The sequence below is a fragment of the Enoplosus armatus genome, chromosome 10, assembly GCF_043641665.1.
Source record: "Enoplosus armatus isolate fEnoArm2 chromosome 10, fEnoArm2.hap1, whole genome shotgun sequence".
NCBI classification, from domain to species: Eukaryota; Metazoa; Chordata; class Actinopteri; order Centrarchiformes; family Enoplosidae; genus Enoplosus; species Enoplosus armatus.
In genome coordinates, this window is record NC_092189.1 from 5,822,390 (window position 1) to 5,834,833 (window position 12,444).

The following is a 12,444-nucleotide window of genomic DNA, read 5'->3' on the forward strand; positions in this document are numbered from 1 at the left end:
TGCAGAAGCTTGATGCTGGCTATGAACCACATGCCATGGTGTGCCTCAACGTATCATGTCTCAGGTAATAGCATCACTGAGAGGCAGAAAATAAATAAATCAATAAAAAACAGTAGTAAGAGTTACACCACTGAGACAGCCTTGAAAAAAGTGAAGGCACCCAGTTCAGCATGGCAGGTCTCCCAACTCAAAATCTATTTCCCAGCTATGAAGGCTGGAAGATACAGAGAAGGTTAGAGGCTGGCCAGTGGTTTATGGCACAGCCTGACAGGGGCAGAAAAAAAAGTAAAAATCCCTTAATCCTCTTGGTAAAGCCGGGCTTCAGCTATTCATCAAACACATGAATCTCACAGCAAAGCAAAACAGCATCTCCAAGCTTGATGATGGCGGTGCTGTAGCAGAGCCAGGATGCAGAGGGGGTGGGGTGGCAGGGAGAGGAGTGGGAGGAGCAAATAGCATAACTGCAGCCAATAGGAATTTAATCTAGACCCCCGCTCTTCCTCTCATTCACTCTCATTCCCTGTGTCACCAGCAGTGGGAGGCCAAGGGATGGCATGGTTTAGTCTGATGAACTGAGCTGTAAACAGCTTGGCTGGCACAGTTCTCTGTGAAAATGTGTCCTCAGCTATGACAGTGAAACATATTTAATCCAAGACTCAAAACAACTGACTAACATGAGTGTTAGCATGTTAGCAACAGCGTGTTTCCCATCAAGGTTCCACAAAACTGTAAGCTCGACCGGACTGTAAAGACACTGTAAAAGACAGGAAGACGCTTGAAGAGCTAAAAAATATGCATCAAGCATTGTGTGTCAGCAGCAGAGAGCAACAAAGGACAATAAAACAGAGAGCATTACAGCTTTAGTGTGATTATGTTTACAGGAAATAGATGTGAAAGAGTATGAAAAAAAGAGGCCACTGATAAACACCAAAGACACCAAAACATGAATGTTCTGGTCAACATTAGCACAAACCACATATGATTTACGACAAGTACATTATAGCACTGAGCAGGATTGAAAAACTAGTTCATCAGTAGTTTAAGCTGAAAATAGAAGTATTAACAGTTACTTGAACATTGATCTCTGCTCAGTCTCTGTTTGTAGTCAATACATTATGATAATACTGTATTTCTATCAGGTCTCTATTAAGAAAACTGAACACGATTTTAAATAGGGTAAGTTCATTAACAATACAGTGGTTTAAAACTGCATTGAAAGCACAATAACCAATATCTGAAACCAAGCCCACAGCATTGTCAAGTCATGTAAACACCAAGTTAAAACACAGGTAATACACGTAATAAATTGAATGGATACAACTTCATACACAATGAAAAGAGAAAACTCTTACCAGGTCCACTTGAAGTTAGACGAACGAGTCTTGCGGAAACAGTTCTTTTCGGGGGACTAAGTGTAGAATTTGGAGCTCCTTTGCTGGTGGAAGCAGCAGGTTTGCATGCTGTGGCCAAAGCTGTTACAAGCAGAAGATCGAGGTGAGATGTGAGGCTGCAGTTACACTGACCCATAGTGTACCACAAACACTGGCAACTGACCACAACCACAGGTGGCTTTTATGTCAGAACTAAGGTTTGATCAAACATACTATTCACTTGAAAAACAAAGATACAAGTAATTTAATTCAATCAAGATCAAAGAGCCTTTATTGAGGTTACCACACCGTATACACAACATCAGGAAGTAACAAACAGCTTTCTTTGTAGTTGAGTGTTATGGGAGGGTGTAATCACTTTAAACCCAAGTCAGATTTAACAGGGCTGTTTCCTTATCATAGTATGAGGAAATGATAAAAGACGTAAACATCACATTTACTCTACTACACTGTACAGGAAAACAAGATAAAACAAAAAATCAAGTGTGAAGTGTAAAAATGTGTGTATAGAGATGTGATCTCACAAGGTCCAGTGTTTTTCCCAGGGGTTGTAATGAGTCTATCTTTCAGCGCAACTGTTTTGAATGGGGTTGGTTTATGTGCAGCTCCTCCAGAAACTGTTGAACAAGTAGAAAAGTTACACTGTAAATCATGCCGTGAAAAAGATTGCAAGTGTTTTTGTAGAAGCACTGGAAATTCACTGGGCATTTAAATACGTCTCTGCTTTAAATACAGCACAGCTGTAATCACCATTGACCTTATGTAGTCAGTCACCACAACTGATTTGTAAGATAGCCATAAGCACAACCAAGTGCAACAAGGTAAATAAAATACTTCGTTATTTTAATAATGTAACATAACCATTGTGGTAAGACAAAATTAATCAGATCAATAAAAGGTGACGTTAACCTGACCATTATGACAGTTTTTACCATAGCAAGATGTAGGAACAGATTTATAAACAATATGAATGAATATCTATCATGTAAAACAAATGTTTATGCCCTCTGAACTTAACTGACTAAAGAAGCAGAAGCTCTTTAAATCAAACTCTTCACCACAGATATTGCACTTGATTCAACTTCTAGTCTCACTTACTTCTCCAAAGCTTTCTATCTTTTCCATTGAATGCAGCTAACAAAGGGATGATACAAAAGCGATAGGATCCGATGAGCAAACATGTCAGGAGGGTGAGATCACAGTTGAATGCCGAGCTGCCCTGTGCCATTAAAGAGGAGCTGTTGAAAACATGAGCTGGAAATTCAGTCCAAGTGCAGCTTCGAAGTCCTGTGTAACCAGCCATTGGTTTTTAGGGAAAATAGGGAAAATTGCTCCTTTTCTGTCTCAGACAACATCAGTTGTAGTGTATGTCTGCTCACTTTCCTCCAGGCAATGCTGTGTGTGAACTAGAGTGGAATAGAACCCGTTGCCGTGACAACCGCTCAAGAGGGGGGTCCCCAGTTTGGAAAACAGGTCCTCTCAGCCAATCACAGACCTGCATGCTGTTGAAGATGCTGAGAGGAAGAGATCCCACTGTCTAACAGTGCTCCCTCTCTTTATACAATACACCAGTAAGAAAAAACACCATCATAAAAGTTCCCATTAGAACCATTCAAAGCAGCTACACAGAATGCATTTGATGGCACTGGACTGGAGTTCAGCTCATTCATACAGAAATCTGAGAAAAGTCAAAACGTTTTTAAGATGCCAAGCTTCTGTATCTTGGCAGATGTGGAGGTATTAAATCAGAGAAATATTTGCCCCAGGGGAGATTTACATCCAAGCCCAGCCATGAAGTGGGTCACCATTTAAAACAGAAGTCCCTGCCCTCCATGTGCAGATGTGTCCTTAAAAAGCACAATGAACACCATGGCCTGACCCCGCATAAAACTAATTCTTTATACCTTTATGTAATAGCCTGTAGGAACTGAACATCCTATTTCTAAAAACGATGCAAGTCCTTGTTAGGCTCACCTTGGGTACTTGCAGCACCTTCACTCAGCTCAGTGTGAACACTGGCCTCAGTAAGGCTTCTGGATTGCCCCAGGGTCTTGCGTGGTAGTCTAGAAGCAGAAGTAGCAGGAGGGCCCATAAAAGAGGGGCGAGAGGGAGTCTGAGGAGGTCGGGATCCATTTAGCTGGGGCTTAATACTTGCTGTAGAGACAGTTCCAACGGATGGCTCTCCTGTGGCCTGTGCTCTCTGATTGCCTGGGATGTAATGGAGCACAAACAAACATCTGAGGTCAGCAGCATGAAACCCTTTATGAAGGACAAATACACATAACTGAGCTGCAAATGAGTACAAATGAGTACAAATGCAAGCAGTGAAAATGTCCACAGAGCTACCAGACAGCCAAATCAACCAATCTTTTTCTCATAACAGGTAGTAATATAATGAGTCCTTTTCATGGGAGACGTTTGTCTAAAAGTAGAACTAGTAATACGTAAAAAGTACATTCAAAAGTGTGGGAATTAATCATAGAAAAATGATCCCCAACAGTTTACCTACTTCTTAATGGTTACATTTAATATGGAAATTGTACAAAACTTACCTAACTTACTCATTACAGCAAACATGTCAAATTTGATCAACTAGAAACAAACAAAAATATTGCAGTTTAAGTCAAATAATGCATCCTCGTGGAGTGTCCCTGTAGCTGGAGCATGAGAAGGTTACTGCCTTTTTACTGTGCTCAGGGTGCTTGTTTCAAATATTGTGTTTTCACTTTAACACTACTGGTGAGCTCAAAACCTCCCTTTCCTTCCCCTACTTTTTCCACTCATACAGATGGCTTCCCATCAGAGGAAGAGTCCCCCTCCTTCCCCATGACTCCTCTTACTATGAAGAGTAGGGGGGCAGAGGGAGTTGGCTGTTTATCTCCAAGACCTGGACAAGAGACCGGAGATGACATCTGTATCCAACTCTGTTCCTGTGGAACATGGCTGAGCTCATCAGGAGGAAGACTCTAGGTCTATTGGATAAACTGCTCAATGTCACCCTCTGATGGGGAGACTGCTTTACTACAACCTGAATAACTTCAGTTTACAACAGCATGTCTAATATAAATATAATCTTATAACATTACTGTGTTGCTTTGAAGGATATGCTGCATCAGCTACAGTACATAACCCCCCTCAAAACCATGTCCCTCTGGTGCTGTCGTCAATCCTACATAGTCCTTCAGATATAGTCCAAGTCAACTTCTGTACTGTGCTTGTTTCAATTATAAACAGTGTTAAACAGACCCATTACACAATTTCCTGTTAACACAACAGAGAAAATTGTTAGGAAATCATTAGCTCTCTGCTTAGTCAAACGCAGGTCATATGACTTATGAGGGTATTGATTGTGACCTACTGTCATTGTTTATTTACTGACATATAAAAGGTCAACTTTCCCTTTTGTGAAAGGACAACTCCAAGCTTTTCTCAAGCTGTACCTGTACTGCTCTTCTGCTTGGATAGTGGTGTCCCCACAGCTTTGGAGGTCCTGCATTTATCCAGGGTTCCCTGCCTCTGCCTGGTTGACAAAGTGGCTGGTCTGGGACTGGCAGCTGGAGGTTGTGAAATCGGTGCTCCTCTTGTTCGTCTAGGAGATGGCCGTCCACGGAATCTGCTCTTACTCTCATCCCATGAGGCTCCCGTTGTTGTCAATTTGCTGGACTCTGGCTGCAAAGAGAGCAATTTCTCACTCTGTCTCTCGGCTCTATGCAACTGGCCCTGATGTATCGCAACACAAAGACATTTCCCAAAGATCCCTGCCAGCTCCAACCAAATCTGTCGTGTCCTACTCTAAAAACTCTTGCCTCCAAAATATTTGGATTTAATGAATTTATTTTTAATTGTTGACATTATAAGGCCATACTCACCACCAGGCTGATCTTCTTAACCTCCCTTGTGGAGTTTTCAGCTGGTTTGTTTGTAGCCTCAGCCTGTATGGCCCGTTTATTCTGTGAAGAGCGTTTCAGGTGTCCTGGTTTGGTCTGGCCCAGGCGGGTGTCAGCTTTTGGAATGGTGAAGCTAGTTGAGAACCTTAGAGTTGTTCTCTTCTCCTTGGACGGCCTTGATGATGATGTTAAACTCTCAGATGAGCAGCGAGGCCGTGTCTTGAGGACAGGAGGCTTGTCCTGACCTAATGCTGAGCCTGACCTGACCTCAATTTTGTTTGACACAGCCTTCTTTGGAGTTGGTTTGGGATCTGTTTGGCCACTTCTCTCCGGGGATTTTTCGAAGGATGAGAAGCAGAAGGTCTGGTTGCCAGCATGCTCCGCTGCGGTGTCTGCCACTTGGCTTAAGGCTGCCTGCTCTGTTTCAGAGCTGGCGTTACTGCACTGGACTGCTGAAGCATGTTTATTTGCAGCTGTTTGGTGGTAAGGTGGGGATGCTCTACTCTTGCCCTGTCCATCCACACCAGTATGCCCAGATGACTGTATCATTGTCACACCCAAATTAGCAGCCCCTGCATTCACTCGTCTCTGAGCATCACTGACCATCTTAGTGGTGGTAGAGACAGTAGCGCTACTCCTTATCTTGGCAGGACTAACTCTGACAGTTGCTCCTCTATGTGCTTCAGTGTGTTTATTGGTCACATTAACTTGTGATGGTGTAGGATGTGAAGCAGGGCCTGGCACTGACATTTGATGTAAATTTCTTGTCACGACTTTAGATTTTACACTGCTGAAGTCTGACTTGGGAAACTTCTTTATTTCCATTTTCTTGACTTTGCTGGCTGAGGGTGCCAGTCCTGCAACCAATTGTTGTTTAGGAGTCAATGAGACTTGCTGTTGTTTAACAGGGTGGAGTCCTGAGCTGCCTGTGTTTCCAGTGCAGGGGGACTCTGAAAAGGAGGGGAGGCTGGGTATCTTGTTCCCAATGTTTTGTACTGGAGTGGAAGTATGGAAATTCTTATCAGTGTCTTGCATAGCTGACAGAGTGGACACAAAGGCCTTGCCTTGTTCTGGTGTAAAAGCTGCAGGGAAACAGAGCTCTGCTGGAGCACTAGCAAACTGAGCCTCTTTTCCACAATCTGCAGGAGATGTTTCACAGACAAAGGTCACCATAAGACCTCCTTCATTCTCACTTGGCAGAGCTACAAGAGGGTTGGATGTTGCCATATCATAGTCCTCAGTGGGGAGCTCTGCCTGAGTGAAAGTCATGCCAAGACACGGATGGCACATGCTCTCCTCAATTAATCTTTCTGTGGATTTTTCGCAGACATCAGGCAGAGAGGTTGACAGCAGGTTAGACTCAGAAGGCAAGGCTGGATGGCCCACAGCAAGAGAGATTGACGATGACTCCTCCAGGGAAGAGATTACCAAGAGTGACTGGTCCGCCAGACAAAAACTGTTGCTCCTTATTACCATTTCCCCAGAGCTCACTGAGCAGGTGTCATTTTCAGTGGATCCTCTACGGGAGGTCTCAAATGAACTCAGTTGGCTTTCCCTCCCAGCAGAGTCTGGAGATGTCACTGCACTATTATTTCCATCCACTGTGTCCTTACTAAAAGTCTGGTATTGCTCCGATCCCGCCTCATGGTCGCTCATCAGACGCAAGTTTTCATTCCAGAAATCCACACTGCCATTAACAGGTGTGGCAATAAAAGTTTGGTTCAGATTCACATCACAGAACACATTAACCTGTGGTAAGGTGGCGTTATAGGGGTTATCCACAGGGGTACCATTGCTGAGACAGCCCTCCAGCATGTTGATGTCAGGGGAGCTGTTAGTTTCTCTGTCACTCAGGTTGGAAACACTACTGTTGGAGTCAGGTGAAGGGGACAGTGACGAGCAGTAATGACTCTCAGGGGAGAGGCCCAGCTGCAGGTCTCTGTGAGGCAAAGGAACTGTGCACTCACCATGGCCCATGGACATGTTAAATGTCTTATTAGACATTTTGGAGGTCTGATGGGATTTTGCAGATTTCTGTATTTCTAAATCTCACAATCGGTTAGCAGCTCTGCAGTCCATCAGATTTGTTGATCAGGCATGAATATCTGTAAAGAGGTAAAAAATTTAAAACCATGTTACTACAAAATCTGTTGGCACTTTTGTAAATTCACAGATTGTGAACAGAAACACACCAACTGAGCCATAGGCTTAATCCCAGATGTTTTGGAGTAAATTTAACTTTAGGGCTTAAAAAGGGCTTTGGCTTGCCCCAGTAAGCCTTTGTAGTCATTGTAACGGTAGCTGGATACGCAAATTATTCATGACTTCAACAGTTCAATGAAAAATGCAAAAGTCATCAGGATCATGCTTAGGGTATACTGCAGTGCAAGTCTGTCTAAATAACCTCCCAGTTGTGCCATGTGCTACAAACTGTAATTTCATTAACATTGTTGGATATCAGGTTACTCAAGTATCTGTACCTAAAGATATGTTTTACCAGACACCGCATCATATGTCAAGGCACCTATATATTTTTCCTATGGGGTACACTTTACATTCCAGGTAAGAATGAGGAGAACATATCACTACCACTATTGCCATTGCTGTCTCTTCTGAATCATGGTTTAATAAAAGCTTAAATGTGAGGATGGACCAGCAGTTATGGGCCATGTTTCTACTCTGAAATGAGCCCACATGTAGTTGGCAAGTAAATGGCAGACTCAACTTCTTTGTTGTGAACTGTTGTGTTTATTCAAGCTGACTGGACTGCTAAGCTTGCCAGCCTCTCCTACAACAAAAGCACCATTGTGGTACCTACCACCAGAGAGTAAGATATCAAGTCACCAAAAGCCTGAAAATGTTCTAGTATGCAGACAAACCCCAGACATCTTGGTGTGCATAATATAACACCCACACTAAAATAATCAAAACATGTTTCTATAGCAAAAGTTGACCGTGTAAGGTTTTATAGCGCCATCTGCCCCAGCTGTAATTCCCCCGAAATAATGAATTAAAACACCAACATATATCTTGATTGTTAGGAGGAAAATGTGAATAGTCTGCTGTACTTCTGTCAAGTTCATGAGGAAGGGTCTGTACTCGTGGAGGAAGGAGGGGCAGGATCAGTGAGGCTATGTGACTTTCCCAGGAAACAAAATGCAGAAAACAGATTAAAAAAACCTAAGCTCAGAGGTTTCTCTTGGTTGTCAGAGAAAGAAAAACACAGAACAGTCATGGAGAGAGGGTTCAGTTCATGATATGCAGCATGTTAACCTTGTGTTTCCATTCTTTAGTGGAAGCCTGCTTGCCTTTGGCTTTTCCATGTGTTTTACTGTTAAGATAGAGGTTTTGTCTGGAGAAATATCACAACATAATCCAGTAGCTGAATGGTGTGGGTGTCAAAATAAGCCTTTCCTTTCCCTACCTATACAAGGGCACACAAGGATCTACTTAAAGTGGGTGATGAAACTAAATAGTGTAAGAGTCATAGATACCTGTAGTCACCAGACAAAGACCAGACAACATAGGGCTAGCTGCAACCCTAAGATGAACAAAATAATATCAGTCATCTTTACAAACCAATTTTTGCTAACACACTGACTCAATCACAATTGTTAACAGAACCTACAAATGACACATTCAGAATTCACAAGTGTAAAACAAAGTGTCAAATGTACTGATTTTTCTTCAAGCGAGATACTATAATAAAGAAATCAAAAACACATGGTTGACTATAATTTGTTGAACTAAATTTTCATGCAAGCTTCCCTGAAGCAAACAAGCTACTCTATTCTTTAAAGTGACATTTCACCTTAAAATTAGGATAATTACATTTTGAATAACAATTATTATACCAATAATTATTAATCTGCCTTACTTCTGACACTACTGCTGATACGATATATCAAAGCAGCTCTGCTTTTATCAACATGGCCAACAGTCCAAATCTGGATGAATAATGTTTGTTTAGTAGGCAGAGACACAAACACACCTTACTGTATTACAAGCTGTACAATCAAGTAAATATATGGCCTTGGCAAACTGCTGTGCACATTGAACCTTGGCAAGAACTGCCCTCCAAGGCCACTGCAGTATCTTGCAGAACAATGATTTTGCTGATTAAAAATACTGTAACATACAACTGCTCCTGAGACCGTTTATGGAAAAACAAAACCATGAAATTCAGGCTAAAAGACAATGAGCCAATGAATAGAGAGAAACACAAAAAATAAATTTTATAAGAGGTCTACAACACTTACCTTTCACTAAGAAACTGATCAACTATAATATGAACTAACTTAATAATACCTCCACTCTTGTCCTCTCCAGAAAAACACCTCCACAGTCAGCCTGCTGTATCACTCAGTTTTTGCAGGTTCACTCGGCTCATTTTACTCTCTCAGAGACAATCCCATTACTGCTTTCCTTCCAAAGAGCTAAATCCAGCCAACTGGTGAGTGAGTCTGCTTGAGCCAGACACCAACGGCCCCCGTCCCACCACTCCTCCCTGCTCGTGTTCAGAGTCAACCGTGCATCAGTAACATCCCAGCCTGAATGAGGGTGCCCCTTGTGCAGGCGTTAGATTATGTTCTTTCCTCTCCTCCCTGAAGTAACGTGACTTCGTCCAGCAGACCTACTGCAGCAGTGGATCAGCAATCTTTCCAACCAGCCATTGTGTTACACACCATCAGTGACTTGGCTGTACACTGCTCCTAAGGGCAGGCATGTCAAGGTCCAGCTAAGCACTGTGCTCAGTGTAGAGCTCGCTCCCAAGTTTACAGAGGGAGCAAGCAGAAGAAAGCAACATGTTACCTTATCCATGCCGAGCCCAGTGCAGGGGGAGTGGCCATGGCCTGCCAGGCTGAGTTGGCATTTACTGTTGCTTAGCAGCCAAAGTCCCTCTTTTATGAGGGAATGGATCAGGCGGCTTTTTAGTAAGGGATAAGTGAAAAGGGGAGCAGAATGACGGGAGGCCTAGCTGCAGGAGAGTGTTGCAGTATGACAGTTTCAAATGGTAGATCCCACCCCGAATGTGCATGGAAACTCATTTACTCCAAGATGGCAAGACACATTACAATGTTGGTTATAGTTCTCCAAAGTCCTCCACAGACAACGTCACTGTCTGATGACACAGCCTCATGTTATACACAAACAGGTCGACACTTGATTCTGACTCTGCAGCAGTGGTGTGACACACAAGTCTAAGACCCCTAAGACCCATGCTATTTCTGCTTAATCTATACAAGGCCACTGACCCTGGGTGCTACAGTCTAATCTTAACTAGAGACAAGATGTAAATCATGGTATAGAGCAGGCTTATTATCTCCTCAGAGTTCTAAGAATTAGTCTTATATCCTGCAAAATTTGTTATTTAGTGGGTCTAGTTCTGTAATGTAAGCATTTCAACATCGGTTTAAGTACCATTGTTAACAACAATGCAGACATGATTTCCATTTTCAGCAGAATTTATAAAAGAAGCTTTTAGATTCTCGAGTCCACGATTCAGAACTAAAACCTCAGTGATGCATGTTGCCACCAAACAGTATACACTCTGATAGTATATAAAAAATACATTCAAAACAAGTAGGATGACCAAAATCCCTCTGATACACAACATTCAGTAAACTGACAGCTGCTGTGTGGTCTACTGGAGTCAGGACCATTCTGCCTTTTTAAATAATAAAATCGTTTTTTTTGTACTTGGCTTACAATAAGTATAAAGATTACTGATTGATATGAGTACCTCTGTTAATCTTGAGAGAAATCCAATGCAAGTTACTGCCTTCACATTGCATTGCACATTTAAAACTGAGTGTGATAGCAACAGAATAATGCTTCTCTACTTCTGAAGCCCCTCAGGCACAGCACAGAAAGCCTCAAATGGCCTTCCCTTGCCTTTGCATGGGTGACTGGACATATCAGTATAATACAGTGAGCAGTTATGAGTAGCAGGGACAGAGCTGCCCCACACCACTGCAGGGCAGCAGGTCAAGCTGGGGGATTCCTGCCAGCATACCACAGGGACAACGCGGTCCTCTGTAAAGCACAAAACCACACCAATGAGCCCGGTTAGAAGAACAGCATGGCACTGTCTTTCAACAGTCAGAATATTAGTCTCTGGTCCAGCAAGAAGAAAAGGAGAAGGCTTTCAGGACAAAGCTATGGGCCTGTGCCATCTAGTGAAAAACAGAGGCATGTCAGATGTGTCAGCAGCTGTGCAAATGTACCCTGGTTATCCTTCACTCAGTTAGCCTAAAAAATACACAATAAAGCAATTCCAGGGGGTGGACGACAACAACAACAAACAATAAGAACAAACATTAAAATGGACCTTGTGTTAAGACTCTTTTTGACAAGTTGCTTTTTCCAAGATCAAGAATAAACCCTCAAGCTCAACCTGAAATATTGTGTTGTTTATTCATTCATATTCTGTAGAAACCTTTGAGAAGTGTTTGTGGTGTAGTATAAAAACATGTGCAAGCAGACAAACGGGGGGTCTACAGTCACCTTGTCAAAGGTGTGTATTTAAAGCCAAAATAACATGACTGAATCTTGCTGGGTGTATTTGCGGTAGCTCATTCCTCCCTGACTCTTCTTGACACATGAGGTCATTGGTACAACATCTTCTGATCAAAACAACTAGCCCCCTTCACCTGATTGACAGATTATCCCTGTGCGAGGCGTCCTCCGGGGCAGTTAGGTCTATAATTAGATCAGGAGTAAACATAGTATGCAGCTACAAATAGCAGGGAAAATACTCTTTCAAGTCCATAAATGGTTTAAAACACAGTAGACTACACAACACGCCTAGGACACTGTAAAAGTTTAGGGAATATAAACTAGTATTATGTTTAAACGCCCCCGGTATTAGCTAACGTTAGCAACCTTGAATAAAGTTACAACGTTACCACTAACGACAGTAAGAGTCCAACCATGAATTTCAACGGTTGAAAAACAAAAATGGAGCATAGCAAACAGCGGTTGACAGAAGGAAAAGGCAAATAACTGTTAGCTAGCTTAATGTTAACTAGCTGTCAAGCAAAGAAGACGTTAATTTCTGTTGACAGGAGGTAAACTAGAACTTTTTGGTACCTCAGGTGTACAACTAAAGCAGGGAAATAATGTGGGATAAAACATAAACCGCCTTACCACCTGCCCAACAATTA